The following is a 15,150-nucleotide window of genomic DNA, read 5'->3' on the forward strand; positions in this document are numbered from 1 at the left end:
GGCCGAGAACTATGACTATGGACAAATAAAATATTGCTTTTTGACTATTCTTGAAAGTGCAGCGCTCTCATCTGAGAAACTTGCTTATTTTTGTTTTTCGAACCGCCATCCGGGTTCTGCTGCTAGGGTCGCGGTTGCCAAAGTCTTTGGGGTGCAGCTGAAGACGTTAGGGCGACAGTTCTGGTTGGTCTAAGGGAGTTGCCCTGGACTGACAGAAGCATTCCTTAGCATAGAACACCCTACCGCCGCGGGCAGCAATTATAGAGGATGGAGTTTCCCGAGATGGAGAGACCTGCCAAACCAATGAACAACTTTAAAGCCAGAATGTGTACATTAATGACAAGAACACGATTTCTGATATTATGCATTTGTATGTTGCTAAGTGTGATGAAATTTTTTATATAATATGTTTTATTCACTTTTCAAATGGCGTTCGCACCTACTACACAGCCCATACCTCCTCCTACTGTTTCCTCACATTCTTTTCACCCTCTGCCTGAACACGAGACCGCTAGAAGATCAGAATTTGCAAATAACTCATTCATCCAGCTTTTACACCAACACCAGTTAGTAATGAACACGACTAATTGTTGTGTGTGCGGCCTTATGCCACATACGACGGATAAAGGTATCCCATATTTTGTCTTGCCATTCAGCTACTATGGTTCTTTGTGGGCGTTTCAGACGATGTTCCTATTTGCCATCGAACCATATCCCCCACGTTCCACGAGAAGTAACTCTAGCAACAAAGCATTAGTGGTAGGAATCACGAATATGAGTAGAGACATTGACTCGTATAGAACCATTCCTGGAGATGAGTTGCAAGCATACACTAGATGGAACATAACTGGATATAGGGTTTCTCTGAATGAAAACGAGCAAGCAAAGAGATCCTCCCCAATTTGGATTGTACCCCATAAGGGTCACCTATGTCTACAAGGTAATGGCAGGAATCCCGGAGCTCAGTTAGGGAAGAGTGTCTGTACTGAAACGTATGTCTTTTCGTCTCAGACCTCCCCTTCATTCCTAGCAGCTAAGGGCACCTACTTCATCTGCCATGATAGAGCGTATACATGGCTACCCCCCGACTTCTCGAGCACATGCTTCATTTCGTTCCTATTGCCTCCCACCTACACGACCGCGGCAGATTACCATAGGACAAGGACAGTTAGAGGTGTCGTGAGTAAAGACGACACTGCGGGACAAGAATTTGGAGACTTCGTAAAAGGTTTTCTGCCGTTTTGGGGGCCCATGGTGAACAGCAGGAACATTCTCCAATTGACGAGGGTAGTTGAATCTACCATAGTTGAAACTGCCGGTGCCCTTAGTAACCTGACTGCGGAGCTCCAGTCGGACCGCCTTATGACTCTTCAGAACAGGGTCGCCTTAGACGTCATACTTGCAGACCGAGGTGGGGTATGTAAAGTGATCCAATCAAGTTGCTGTATTTTTATCCCAGATAACGCTCCAACAGTATACCAGGCCATCTCCAAACTGCATAAAATCTCCGAATCTATTCACGTGGATAAAGGAGACTGGTCACTGATGTGGTGGTTCTGGGAACTGATATCCGCCTAGGGTTGGAAGATATTGATAGTCACTGGGATGGTCTTAGCCATTCTTTTCCTGCTCTGTCTGTGTGTACAGTGTGCTCCTGCAATATGTGGCCTCTGTGCTACATCATGTGTAAGGAAACCTGTATCAAGAGACGAACTAAGTAATAGGATGATGCTACAGCAACATCTCAATGACTTTATGAATACAGACCTGGACTCAGATTAGCGTGAGTATAGGTTATTGCCTATGTAAGGGCAAAAGGAGGGTCTGTGGTACTGAAAATTCTGGACCCGGGTGTCTGTGGTACCGAAATTCTGGACTTGTGTCATAAACATTGTCGTTTCATGATGATTTTGGTACTAGCAGACCGGTAATGGTTTAAACACTATGCATAACCATTTTCGTCACGTTTGATTGACAAAATCACCCTTAAATCGAAGTTTTCGTCTTGAACCCTCGGGTTCCATTTTGTGAGCGGCAGCCATTTTGTGATTGCCCTCACATAGCCAAATGACTAAGGCCGAATTCGATCCGAAGGACACGTACACCTTTGCTGACTCCTCTGTGACCTGGGCAAGCTGACTCCACTGCCCAAAGCCAAACCTGTTCGGCCAGGTCCTCTCCCAGCGGCCGAGCTAGATTCGTATCAAGGCACAACATATCATAAAACCTTTCATCGCACACAAACCATGCCTAATCTTGCACACACCTGTCCCTGTTTCTTGCTTTATGACTTGCTTTACGAGGAGGAGGTGCCCTATTTTATTGGGGGTCCGTCGATATCTGATGGAAATACTGGACATTGTAATTAATTATGAGCTGGACGAACAGAAATGTGGGCTTGTCATCATGACTCTGCTTTTTCTTTGTAATGAAAATATTTGTATGGTCAACTGTAAAATAAGGAACGTTTGCCTGAAGCATATTATTTTGTATAAGAGGAGAAGGCTGGCTTTGTAACTTCGAGCAGTCTCCTGAGAACATACATGCCGTTGTACTTCTAGGATACCTGTTACTGGCTGCAGCCAATAAATACGATCTTTGACTTCACCTAGAAGACTCTGTGTTTCTGTAGTCTGAAACAGGAAGGACTCGGAGTTTTCAGGTGTGTTCCCTGGCACCGCCGGGTCCATAACAACCCGGTACTCCAAATCTGTAAAAAATACATTCAAATGCTTAAACAATGGTATCCTTACTGTAGTATGCTCAACCAACATTAACAATGTAAAACGTGGGGTACTGAGACACACGCTGTCAACTGACCTTCTTTCAAGCTTTTTACTGTGGAATGCAGCTTCCTCGTCTAACCGGCCTGATACTAACAAAGTGTTCCAATCTGTAAAAACAAATGCGTACAGATGCTCAAAAATTACCATCCCACTACCATATTCTAAACCTATGATAACGGCAACGAGGCGGAAACCACCTTCTGACAACTAACCTTTATCCGGACTTCAAACCGATGAACACGACTTCCCCGTCTAAGCGGCCGTGCTCCAACTTCGCGGCTGGTGAAACCGACGCATGTTCAAATTACGGCGATGTAATAAATCTCAGAGACAGATGATGGACTACAAACCAGTGATTCAACTACATCGAGCGCCGTATCTAAATGGTGAAATGGAGCGTACTTGCACCAATATTGCACAGAATATAACAGGAATCTCATGTAAACCCGAAGGACAACCCGAATGCGCTATACACATGTGCGCGGTGGAGCACTTATAAAATCAAATCCATGAAGTGAAAGGGAAGTACTCTTGTGAAATTGAATCTACGTTATGAAAAGAAATACAGAAAAGAAGAAAGTGAAAAAACGTGACACGGGAACAAATACTCACTTGCAATGAACCTAAGTATGCACATACCATCCATATTGATGATTGCATGGCCCTTCTGATAACTGTATGAATGTCAAAAATGATAAGCATAAACCAACATGTGAGTGCCTACAAAAAAGCAGCCTGCAATGCTTTCCATCTAGAGAGAAACTACAGAAAACATTCTAGATCAACTTTATTGTTGATCCCTTTGGGATCTTTAGTGTTAAGCCTCCTTATCCAGTAAATTTCCCTTTAAAGTAAAGTTCTTGTGAGATCTCTCCAGGGTACGGGTTTAACCATCTCTGTGACCTGAAATTTCAGCTGAGCTATTTATGACGACTTTTGGTCCAATGAACAGCTAAACTACTATTCATGTTGCAATTACAGATGGTACTTTTATGTTCAGAAATACGTATTTTGATTTTTCGCTCAGGTTTACCTATATACAATAGGCCGCATAGACACTTAATTCCATAGATCAAGTTTGTGGAATTGCAATCCGCATTGTGTTTCGTTTTGATTGTCTCCCCCGTCTGGGGGTGCTGTGTGCTGTTGCTGCAAATTACATTATTACAATGGACACAATTCTGGCACCGTCTAGTACCGCTGAAGTTTCCCATGGTTTCTATGGGTTTGGGTTTTAGAATTTCTTTTAAGTTCCCTGATCTTCTGTAGGCAAACATGGGTTTGTTCTTAAAAGGATCGTGGAAGTCCCTTTCATTAGCAAAAATTTCCCATCGTTGATTGATAATCCTTTTGACCTGCCGCGAACAGGTGGACATTTTTTTTTATACGAATACTTCTCTATTAACTTCTGGTTTAGTTTTTGTCTCTAAAAGACTGTTCCGTGTTCTACTATTCACCTTCAAAATTGATCGGTCCAAAATCGACTCTGGATGGCCTTTAGATTTGAATCTTTCTTTGATTATTTTGTTTTAAATTTCAATTTGATTATTTTGTTATAAATTGTTTTGTAAAGAGAAGTTGTCCGAACAGATCCTTTTAGCGACTGGACGGGACCAGGGGCCATGGACTCTGTCCAGGTCAGTAGAGACCTCGATGTAGTAAGTCGTGTTTGCTACTCAGCTCAGGAACTATTGAGCCCTCAGATAGCACCTTTGCAAGGTTGCGCACGAGACACTTGGCCATGCTTAGAAGGTCCTATTTCGTGTAGCCGGTTTCAGGCCTCCCATATAAATACATCAGTTGGGTGTCACAGGGGAGAAATACCCTCGTTGAATGGGTGGAAGAGTTTATTATGCAACACTCGTTCCCTACCTAAACACCACACAGAAATTTGGGATCTCATTTCCACCGCACAGCCTGAGTTATGTTTCCTGGCCGAGACTTGGCTGAAACCCCACACGGTCCCTGCAATTACCTTGGGTATCCCTGTGGGATATAAAATGATAAGGCTAGACAGACCTGTTAAAACAGGTGGTGGCATTGCTATCATTCATAAAGAGCGGATTACTGTTTCTATTTTGGAACAAAGGAGTACCGCCATGATGGAAATTATGATCTTTAGGATCAATAATCCCTCTAAAGCCCACTGGAAGGGGGCTCTGGTCTATCGCCCACCAGGGCAGAGTGCCAATTTTGCCCTCTCCCTAGTTGAAATATTGGCCCGCATTTTAAATCCGGAAACGATTTTCTACTTTTAGGGGATTTTAATGTGCATGGCGACCTCCCTAATAATCCGGAGACTTTGTCTTTTCTGGCGGACCTATCTATACTAGGATTTACACAACACAACAAAGGCCCAACTCACCTAGCAGGCCACACATTGGATATGATCTTTTCTAACTCCTCTAAGATTGTATGTCGCCCCTCAACTCAGGTGAATTGGTCAGACCATTTTGTTATTGAATTCTCCCTGCTGGGCTTGGACAAACCTAGTAAACTGCCCTTCCCTCCTCCTTTTTGGCGTAGACAATGGTACAAAGTGACATCAGATGATTTTCAGAAGGCACTAGTCGAGCCTCTTATTACAGCCTCCGACAATATCGAATTGGCCCTATCTAAGTTCAATTCTGCCATTTTAACTGTGGTTGACTCTCTGGCTCCCATGAAATTATGTAAACAGCGCCCTACGTCCTGTCAAGAGGCGTGGTATACTGATCAACTACGGTCTGACAAACAGGCTTGTAGAAAGTTAAAAAAAGCCTGGAGACAAACTCACTCTGAGGAAGATAAAAATGGTTATTATACTGTCCTGTTTATATATCATAAAAACATTAGATCGGCCCGGAAAAACTACATTGCCTCGCAACTAACTGAGGCAGGCAATTCCGCTAAGGTATTATACCGGATTCTACAATCATTTACTAAACCTACGGCTTGTGAAAGTCTTGACTCATCCTCACAATCATTATGTGATAACATCTCTCTCTTTTTTAGTAGTAAAATAGAGATTATTTATGATAAAATCATCAAGATAACAAACCCTATGGACTGCCCCCCCCACACCACCATATTATTCCCACACCATCAATTCCACCACACTTATGGCCTTCCCAGCAGTTAGAAAAACCAAAGGGGATGATGGACGGAGCGTTGACAATACAGACACTCACCCCCAGTCAACTGATCTGGGTTTAATCCATCACCGTTCTTTAGCTCACTCCGCCACCCCAGTTCAGACATGGCCATATGCAAATCAGTCTGACCCTGTGCCTCATGTGAACCGTCCAGGCCGAACTGCCAAGCCATGTCTTCCCTGGACTGGAATCAGGCTTCCCAGGACCGGTTTCTGGCATTACAGCCGTCTTCAGCCGGGCTTGCTTGAATCCAGTGGCAACGTGAGCAAGGGACTCACGAATGAGCATACCCTGCCAACTTAGGGCGAACAAAGAAAAACCAAAGGGGATGATGGATAAAGCGTTGACAATACAAACACTCACCCCCAGTCAACTGATCTGGGTTTAATCCATCACCGTTCTTTAGCTCACTCCGCCACCCCTGTTCAGACATGGCCATATGCAAATCAGTCGGACCCTGTGCCTCATGGGAACAGTCCAGCCCGCACTGCCAAGCCATGTCTTCCCTGAACCGGAATCAAGCTTCCCAGGACCAGTTTCTGGCATTACAACCGTCTTCATCAGGGCTTGCTTGAATCCAGTGGCAAAGTGAGCAAGGGACTCACGTCTGAGCATACCCTGCCACACTTATGGCGGCCAAAAGCGGTACAAAAGGGGGTGGTGATGGACGGAGCATCTGAATCAATCAAACACTCACACCCAGTCAAAAGATCTGGGTTTAATCCTTCACCGTTCTTTAGCTCACTCCACCACCCCAGTTCAGACATGGCCACATGTAAATCAGTCTGACCCTGCGCTTCATGGGAACAGTCCTGCCCGAATTGCCAAGCCATGTCTTCCCTGGACCGGAATCAAGCTTCACAGGACCGGTTTCTGGCATTACAGCCGTCTTCAGCCGGGCTTGCTTGAATCCAGTGGCAAAGTGAGCAAGGGACTTACGTCTGAGCATACCATGCCAACTTAGGGCGAACAAAGAAACCAAAGGGGATGATGGACGGCAGTTAGTCAGGGTGACATTGAGACACTAATAGGCCAAATTAAGACAGGATCCCCATTAGACCTTATTCCTTCCAGAATTGTTTCTTCCTTGGGCAATTATCTTGGTCCTATGATCCAGACTTTGGTGAATCTCTCTCTTGCTGAGGGTCAGGTACCACAGGAGTGGAAGAAGGCTCTTGTAACTCCTATCTGTAAAAACTCTACTCTTCCCTGGACTGATTTATCCAACCTCCGCCCCATATCTCTCCTCCCATTCCTGAGCAAGATAACGTAAAAGCATATCAATATCCACCTGTCGAATTTCATTGAGCTAACTGGAGGTTTAGATCATTCCCAGTCCGGACTCAGGCCCAACTATAGCACGGAATTGGCGCTCCTCTCTGTGACTGATACCATCAGAATATCACAGGATAAGGGGAGCGCTCTGTGATTCCGGTGCTATTGGACCTGTCCGCAGCTTTCAACACGATATCGCACGAAATCTGGCCCAGTCGTTTGCAGGAGGTAGGGGTTAGGGGTAGGGCCCTGTCCTGGTTGAAGAGTTTTTTATCTGGCCGCTCGCAGAGTGTCAGTTTGGGTTCCTTCCGTTCGGCATCTGTGGAGCTCACCAAAGGGGTGCCACAGGGCTCGTATTTAAGTCCCATGCTTTTTAACATGTATGTGGCCCCCCTGGCTGACCTTATGCGATCATATGGATTCATTCCAGTGTCGTATGCTGACGATACTCAGCTGCTCTTCCCTTTCCAGTCCCTGACTGCGGCAGTTAAGCACTCCTTCTCAGAAGGTATGAGGGCTGTGTCTCGATGGATGGCCTTGAATTTCCTGCAGTGTAATGTAGGGAAAACTGAGGTTATGCTGTTTGGGGAGGCCTCATTACTGTGGTCGCCGGACTGGTGGCCATTAGATCTGGGCCCCGTTCCCAGTCCTAAGCAGGTAGTAAAAAACCTGGGTGTTCGGTTGGACCAAGGGCTGTCCTTGAAGGAGCATGTCAATCAAACAGCTGGGTCTTGTTTCCATGTAATTGGACTACTTAGAAGAGTGTTTCCTTTACTGCCAGACTCATCTAGAAAGACTCTTGTTTAGGCTCTGGTGCTCAGCCGCCTGGACTACTGTAATGGGCTACTAATATCAGCAAATGACAACTTACTAAGTAGACTCCAGGTGGCTCAGAATACCGTCGCAAGGCTAGTTTTAAATGCTCCGCCCAGAACCCCCTCTCGTCCCCTTTTAGAAAAGCTTCTTTGGCTACCGATCCGACAACGGGTTAAATTCAAAACCTGTTGTATCATCCACAAGGGTATTCATGGTTTAGGCTCTCTGTATCTGGCTGAGAAGTTTGTCCCCTACAATCCTGTACGTACCCTCCGCTCCAGCAACCAATCTCTTCTACAATTCCTCCCATCAGAAGGGCGAGACTGGGCGGAAGGGCTCTCTCATTCTTGGGTCCTAGTCTTTGGAACAATCTGCCTGCTACCCTCAGGCTTTGTACTAATCATCTAGCCTTCAGGTAATTGCTGAAGACGTTCCTGTTTCAAATGTAGCGCCTCCATTTCTTTAAGATCTTGAGAGCATTGTTTTTCTGTCTGTAGGGTGAATTGAGCGCAGAGATACTCCTTCGGGAGTCGAGTCTAGCGCTATATAAGCCTATAAATAAAAATAAATAAATATAATAAAAGAGCTCTGAGGAACTGGGAGTAAGGAAGATTATGAATTAAACTTAGTGGATGAAAACTAATAAATAATAAGGCATTGTTCTTGTCAGTTGGTTTATGATACACTTCCGTGTGTATGTTCCCATTCTCCAAGATCACTAAAACATCCAGAAACGGTAGAGATTTTCGATTCGATTCATTGTACTTGTAAATTCAATATTCTTGTCGAACTGATTTATTTGATTGATTGATCCACAATAGAAAAATGTCATCTATATATCTGCAATATAATAGCAGATTCTCAGACCATTCTTTGTCGTTGTAGATAAAAGAATCCTCAAACTTGGCCCTGTACGTATTTGCATACGCCGGAGCCCCGGCAAAGCCCATTGAAGTGCCTTTCAGTTGCAAAAAACATTCAAAAAACCTATGATGAAGGCAAAATTATAGTATCTCCAGTATAAACACTTTGTCAGCACCTATAGCATTTTGCTTCAATTAAGCCCATTCTACTCCCTCTATACCCCTGGAATGGGGGATGGAGGTGTATAATGCTTTGACGTCCAGGGTACACAAAATAGTGTCCTTGTCAGGTTTGACAGTACTGAGTTTCTGAAGAAAATGGGGGGTATCCTTTACATACGAATTCCAAGCCTGAATAAAAGGTTGCAAAAAGTAGTCTATATATTGACCAATGGGCTCAAAGATGGTTCCGCACCCCGTGACAATTGGTCGAAAAGGGGGATCTTGTAAATTCTTATGGATCTTTGGTAGCATGTATAATCCAGGTCTTTTTGGATTGATGACAGTAAGATAAGATCGGGTGTTGGTCGTAATCCATTCCATCTCAATGGCTTTATTTATTATAGTATCAAATGTAGAAATCAAATCATGTGTGGGATCTTGATCCAATTTAAGGTAGGTGCTAGAGTCTGAAATATGTTCCATTACTTTTGACACGTTGAACTGTTTGTCCATTATGACAATGGCCCCTCCCTTGTCTGCTTTTTGTATGACGATGCAAGTGTCTAATGCTGGAGATTTCAAAGTATTCTTTTCATATTTAGATAAATTAGTTCTTCTTGATCCCTTGACATCAATCTTAGCTAAATCATTCTTCACCAAGTTTTCAAACGCATCCAGGATTTTATGTGATGTAAGGGCTTTTGAATTCAATTAATTCAGGTTCAGGACGAGCAGGGTCTCCAATGTTCATAGTAGAAAAAGAGTATTGTAAGTGTATCACTCTCATAAACTTGAACAATGCAGTTTCGTTCTCCAGAGTGTTTATTTGATAAGTGGGAACAAATCCTAGTTCTTGGTTCAAAATATGAGTTTGTTGTGGGGTAAGCACAACAGATGAGATGTTGACTATTGAGCCTTTTTCTGGCTCCTCAGGTTTTGTCTTGGTTTTTCTTTGACTTCTCCTGGTTTTCCTGTTGCCTTGCCTGGTGGTTGGCTGGTATTTGTCTCCTGGGCCAAAAAAGACTTTGATGTAGAGGCATGGTCCACTCTTGTCTCACCTGTTGGTCCGCGTGGTGTTTCACTACTTTTGTCAATCCTAGGTGGTGCTCTATTGATGGTTGTGTCACCTTCTGTTGCCACACTTTCTTCATAAGAGGTGTTAGTGATTTTTTTTGAAGAAAACCATTCTCTGGGCATATACCTCAGCCCAGGTATACACCTTGCTCAACTTATAGTCCAGACTGTCCCATTTGTATTTTCTTAATTTCCCTTCCTGTAATTTCTTAGAGTATACATCCAATTTGGTATTCATATCCTCCAAAACTTTATTCCACTCTTCTGAGTCCATGTGTGTTCCAGCAGTTTTTTAAAAGGGGCCTTGAAATGGGTCTCTGTCGGGCTCCATTTTGTAACCTGGCACAGGCGGTCTGTGTTTTTTTTCCAGACTGCAGTGACAGCAAGCACATTGATGTGCGCTGCTTACAATCCTCACTTCTCACTAGTGGAGAAGTTACGGCATGATGTCATGCCAGGTGAGCGTTGTAGGGAAAGGGAAATCCTTTAAAGAGAGTCATTTTCTCTCTGGATTTCCTTTCTCTTTTTGAAACGCAGGAGCAGCAACATTTTCGTGGTGTCACCAGAGCTTTAAGTGGAAGCTTTTCAATATTATATACAAGCCATAGTTGCTGCTTATTTTTCTTATGTAACTAACAACCATTAACACAGCCAATAGTCCTGACTTGTTGTAGGTATGATGTTACTTGTTGTATCATATATCTGGATGTATTGACAGAAACAGCAAAATACAAGTCGGGCCGCACACTATGCTAAGCACAGATTTTTATCCACGTCCTTAATTGCATTGGCCACACCCCTTTGAAAGCCCCCCTCTCAGTTTTTTCATTCTTCTCATAGCCCTGGCGCTATAAGAACCTTGTGTCACTTTTAAGAGCTGTTGAATCTTGCCCCCAGGCCCTGGATGACTTCCTGACTGGGAACTCATCAGCAGTGCATAACTGGCATTGTGGTAGCTTGGACTACAGGAGAGGTGTGCATCTCCATGTGAGGACTGGTGAGACCATGTGAGGACTGGTGAGAAATTCCTTTATCACCATGAGACGCCACCCTCATAGACCACAATTTGAAACCAAATAGGAGGCATAATATTACCTGCTGTTGACAAAGACCCACATTTTTAGGTCTCGCCTGTCGATGCGCATGCGCATCGAGCAAGCGAGACTATGGTGGCTTATCCACTCTTTATCCAACTTGCAAGGAATCGTGGCGATTCCTTGCAGTGCACGAGAAATTTAAACTCAATGCGCATGCGCATTGAGCTTAAAAGCGCGTGCACATGCCCCCAGCCGCCTGCCTTGCCTACTCTCCCAGCTGGTGCCGCTCCACCCCCTGCGGCATCAAAGGCTTTCACGGCCAGCCGGCCATGCTTTCAGTTTCACGACCGGCCGGCCGTGTGAAGTACATTTTAAAAGCCCGCTCTCCCTGCTCCGCCCCCTGCTCCGGCCGAGACGCATTTCTCCTCCCTCCTCCCCCCTCCTGGGTCAGTTCCAGTCCACCTCAGCCCAGTAGTTGATGTACCGCCATCATGGAATCCCACTGAGTGCTTGTGATAATTCCTTGCTGCTATTTTCTTGCACGGTTTTTGAGTTTGGAAATCGGTTAATGGTGAGATAAAAACAGCAGCAGATTTTTTTACCATTTTTAACGTACATATGGGGATTAGCTTCGCCCACCCACTCCCCATATCTCTGCCACATTAGTTATAGTCCCATTTTGTGTCACTCAAATTTAGATATGCCCTGACCCCTGCCAGCTGCCAGGCCCCCGCTCCGCCCCCTCCCCTGCCCGCCGTGTCGCTCCAAAGCAGCCTACGGCCAGTATAGATAAATCTGTAGCTCTGAATTCGCAATGTATAAGCACACCGATGATTGGGGAATACTCCACAGTCTGAGCAGAACTTTGAAGTATCTATATTGTTACTTTTCATTGAAAAAAGCGTGAGTTTTGCTTTTTTTCTTCAGAAACAACATTACAATAATTTGCAGTTCACGGAGTTCACAGCAAAGCGTCCAACCCTAAAAGGGAGTTATTAATGTCACAACTGCACGCAAGTGTGCTTCGGCCGATTACTGTGCATTTTGGGAGTTGCACAGATGACTGCTCAAGAGCGTGAACATTTATTGCTTCATCAACGCTGAAAGCAGTTGCTTTAGGTGCACAATGTTCAAACGCACACATCCCATATACCCCCCCCACCCCCCGTCAGCCACCACGTGCTTCCCACATTGAGCAACGCGGTCAGTATGCCGGCTCTCACGTGGTTACCGTTTCCTGTAACTGAAATGCGACCATGCTTGACAAACATCCCGCGCACAGGAAAAAGCCCCACCCGGGCTGCTGCTCTCTCCCTCCGTTCCTCGAGCCACAATAAGCCGCTTCTCACAGGGTGATTCCAACGCCCTCCAGAAGTAAGCACCAGGTTCAGACCTCAAGGGGGCATTTCTCCTCCCCCCTCCCCTTATCTGCCGTTCCTTCTTCTGTTCCTTCTCCCTGCTCCGCCCCCTCCCCTGCCCGCCGTGTCGCATTTCTCCTCCCCCCTCCCCTTATCTTCCTTCCCTCCGTCTTGTTTATATCTGTAATCTATTGACTTTCGTAAAAAGCCGTGGGAAACGGTTTATGGGGTGATGGATGTTCGCCTCGACTCTGGGAGTAGGGCATGCTGCTGGACTTTGGGAAACCATGCATTCCTTCCTCGAGGACCAGACGTCTCTGCAGAGGTAAAACATTTTGTATATTAAAAACAAAACTCTGCCTTTCCCGCGACAAGTTCAAAGGTGCAACATTCAGCTTACAGGACGGACACATTCTAAACAAACTGTGCACCTAACCCTGCTCGAGAGAGTCCTCGTGGGCGCAGGCTGCCTCATTTCCTGTTGCACGTGCATACCACAGCCTGTCCTGCTTTGCAGCACCCCGCCCTAAGGGCTTGGCTCCCTTCCAGGAAGCAAGGACCGCGAGAGAGGGGGGGGGGAATTGAATTACTATTTGAATCACATTTTAACCTCTCCAATTATATATTTTTTATAAACCGTTGCTTTTTGTTGTGCGTCTAGAAAACCTGGTTTGGATCACGCCTCCAGGATATAAGTTTAAGAGCGTTTTTCACCCACAACAATCCTTGCGGTACAGAGTGGAATGTATATGCACATGGACATCAGCTCATTAATTCGCTGAGGATAGCGAAAGTGACATCACTGATTATTTGACTCCTCGCCAATGACAGCACACATTTGACTGCCAGGCCCACCTTTATCCCCTCAAGAGACTCCTGTTTCATGGTGCTGGGACCAAAGTTAAGAGCAACGAGAGGCATCACTGATTATTTGACTCCTCGCCAATGACAGCACACATTTGACTGCCAGGCCCACCTTTATCCCCTCAAGAGACTCCTGTTTCATGGTGCTGGGACCAAAGTTAAGACACAACCCCTCACTCACCCTCACCCTCACTCACCCTCAACCACTCACCCTCACTCACCCTCAACACCTCACCCTCACTCACCCTCACTCACCCTCACCCACCCTCACTCACCCTCAACCCCTCACCCTCACTCACCCTCACTCACCCTCATCCTCACTCACCCTCAACCCCTCACCCTCACTCACCCTCAACCCCTCACCCCCTCACTCACCCTCACTCTCACTCATCCTCACTCACCCTCAACCCCTCACCCTCACTCACCCTCAACCCCTCACCCTAACTCACCCTCACTCACCCTCACTCACCCTCACCCTCACTCACCCTCAACCCCTCACCCTCACTCACCCTCAACGCCTCACCCTCAACCCCTCACTCACCCTCACTCTCACTCATCCTCACTATCACTCATCCTCACTCACCCTCACCCTCACTCACCCTCAACCCCTCACCCACCCTCACTCACCCTCACTCACCCTCACCCACCCTCACCCTCACCCTCACTCACCCTCAACCCCTCACCCTCACACAGTGCAATAGGTCTCAGACCATTTCAGTTAGAGCTTTTAGAAATGTTTATGGCTTTTTTTATTTGTAATTCTTTAGCATTGGCTACAGGAAACAAAAATGTTAAACATTTACAAAAAAAACCCATAAAAAATTCTAAAAACACTAACTCTAATGGTGCGAGACCTATTGCATTTCCAATGCTTGTTTTACTTTATAAGCATGGATTTACCCCTTTCGGCCCGGCCCACTCCTTAGAACGCCCACACTGCGCCGAAATAACGGCTGCGGTAAACAGGTTAAGGATTGAAATAAACTTTTCTAGAGACAGCTACGCCTCTCTATGTCTGATATTAGAACACAGAAATGTAAAGTGATCTCATGACACCTGCTATACTTTTTTATTAGCAGGCTGCTCGGCCGTTAGCATTCTGCGTATCCGGGCTTGGTATTTCAATTTTTTTATAACCATAAGCCAACGAGTCACAGAATGCAATATGGGTCTAGTTTGGAAGAAAGTGCAAAATAAAGACTTTTTCTTTATTTACAATTCACTGCTGGCTGGCAACATTGCGTATGATAGGCCTCCTCCACAAAACTGCCCCGTCCCAGATTATAGTTCTGACATACTAGTCTCCTTTCCTACTCCAGAGTTACAGCAAGCTGCACAGATTTCCTTGATGTCACCTTCTTTGGTGACTTAGAATCGTACGTCACAACATCAATGTAAATCCAGAGTTGCCAAATAATAGAAGATTTGTGACACATGAGGTTGTCACGGCTGAGGTGTGTTTGTTCATGTGCAGCTGTCTGTGGGTAGCTGTCTATATATGTAAAACAAATAGAACTACTTTCCCTCAACATCCTGACTTCTCTTTCCTTTTTCAGTGGCTCCTTTACCTCATCAGCAACTTCTCTCTCAACCATTCTCCTTCCACTACATGTGTAACTTCCAGTCACTCCAACATTTCTGTGACGGCCCACACTGCACACCTGTGGGCTTTGCTCCTAAAAGATTCTGCATAGCAGGGAAGCTCCAAGATGTTAAGAGGTCAATATGAGCAGAGGGGTTTTTCTGAAATCAGTGTAAGCTACAAGCCAGAACAGATGAAT

This window comes from Lissotriton vulgaris, chromosome 2_1 (genome assembly GCF_964263255.1).
Source record: "Lissotriton vulgaris chromosome 2_1, aLisVul1.2, whole genome shotgun sequence".
Taxonomy (NCBI): Eukaryota; Metazoa; Chordata; class Amphibia; order Caudata; family Salamandridae; genus Lissotriton; species Lissotriton vulgaris.